Source organism: Pelophylax lessonae, assembly GCF_965119305.1.
Source record: "Pelophylax lessonae genome assembly, chromosome: 4".
Taxonomy (NCBI): Eukaryota; Metazoa; Chordata; class Amphibia; order Anura; family Ranidae; genus Pelophylax; species Pelophylax lessonae.
This window is the reverse complement of record NC_138771.1, coordinates 277,112,160-277,114,267: the sequence shown is the minus strand read 5'-3', so window position 1 is coordinate 277,114,267 and position 2,108 is coordinate 277,112,160.

Here is a 2,108-nt window from a genome sequence, read left to right as displayed (position 1 = left end):
TTTAGAGTGTGACTTTGAGTGCAGCTTTGATCCAGCTTTGCAACTCTCTGGATCAAAGTCGTATTTAAGGTAGTGCAGGCACCTTTTTAAAGTCGTTGATTTTCAAAGTCGCATAGATGGGAATTAATGCCATTGAAATCAATGGGCTGTGACTTGTCATGGGACTTTGTGTGTCCCAAGTCGCATCACAAGTCGCACTAGTGGAAACGGAGCATAAAACTCAATATTCACATGTAATGAGCAAAAGAAATGGATCTGTATCCCTCTAAACTTTCACAAATGTCCCTTAGTACCTTATTTCTTTCATATATTGTGCAGGTCATGTGAATGGCCTGGTCACTAAGGGGGTAAAACCTTCCAGTCCTTAAGTGTTTTTTTTTTCCAATTTACCTTTGGAGTCGCAATGAAAGGAAAACTCTTTTTCTGCTGTATGGTAAGTTTAATTTTTTTGGAAGGAAAACATGTTGCCATGGTATTGGTGTATCCTATTTTTGTCAATCCCTTGTCTATTAACTTTAAAATTGGCCAGAAATGATTATAAAGATTCACCCCTTTATACAGTGCGTCCAGAAAATATTCACAGCGCTTCACTTTTTCCACATTTTGTTATGTTACAGCCTTATTCCAAAATGGATTAAATTAATTATTTTCCCCAAAAATCTACAAACAATATCCCATAATGACAACGTGAAAGAAAATTGTTTGAAATCTGTGCAAATTTATTAAAAATAAAAAAACTAGAAAAAAAATACATATACATAAGTATTCACAGCCTTTGATCAATACTTTGTTTAAGCACCTTTGGCACCAATTATAGCCTCAAGTCTATTTCAGTATGATGCTACAAGCTTGGCACACCTATTTTTGGGCAGTTTCTCCCATTCTTCCTTCCAGGACCTCTCAAGCGCCATCAGGTTGGATGCGGAGCGTCGATGCACAGCCATTTTCAGATCTCTCCAGAGATGTTCAATGAGGTTCAAGTCTGGGTTCTGGCTGGACCAATAAAGGACCTTTGTTTTCTTGGCTCTGTGCTTAGGGTCATTGTCCTGTTGGGAGATTAACCTTCGCCCCAGTCAGAGGTCCAGAACGCTCTGGAGCAGGTTTTCTTCAAGGATGTCTCTGTACATTGCTGCATTCATCTTTCCCTCAATCCTGACTAGTCTCCCAGTTTCTGCTGCTGAAAAACATCCCCACAGCATGATGCTGCCACCACCATTCTTTACTGTAGGGTTGGTATTGGCCAGGTGATGAGGGTTTTCTCTAGACATGACGCTTGCCATTCAGGCCAAAGAATTCAATCTTTGTTTCATCAGACCAGAGAATTTTGTTTCTCAAGGTCTGGGAGTCCTTCAGGTGCCTTTTCACAAACTCCAGGTGAACTGTCATCTGCCTTTTACTGAGGAGTGGTTTCCATCTGGCCGTTCTACCATACAGGCCTGATTGGCGGAGTGCTGCAGAAATGGTTGTTCTTCTTGAAGGTTCTCCTCTCTCCACAGAGAAATGCTGGAGCTCTGTCAGAGTGACCATTGGGCTCTTGGTCACCTCCATGACTAAGGCCCTTCTCCCTCGATCGCTCAGTTTAGCTGGGCGTCCCACTCTAGGAGTCCTGGTGGTTCCAAAATTCTTTCATTTACAGATAATGGAGGCCACTGTGCCCATTGGGACCTTCAATGCTGCAGAAATTTTCTGTACCCTTCCCCAGATCTGCGCCTCTAAACAATCCTGTCTCAGAGATCTACAGACAATTCCTTAGACTTCATAGCTTGGTTTGTGCTCTGACATGCACTGTTACCTGTGGGACCTTACAGGTGTGTGCCTTTCCAAATCATGTCCAGTCAACTGAATTTACCACAGGTGGACTCCAAATCAAGTTGTAGAAACATCTCTAGGGTGAGCAGGATGTACCTGGGCTCAATTTTGAGTGTCATGGCAAAGGCTGTGAATACTTATGTATTTAGCAGGATTTCCAGGCATTGGGCCTGATGTGGGTTTGCCATGGTTACCGGTGACACTTCCAGCCCATTTAAGCTGAATACCCAAGTGTGAAATTTGAGTCAAGGACCAATGAGTGGGATACTCCTCTGGCTCAACTAGGTACAAATGGAACA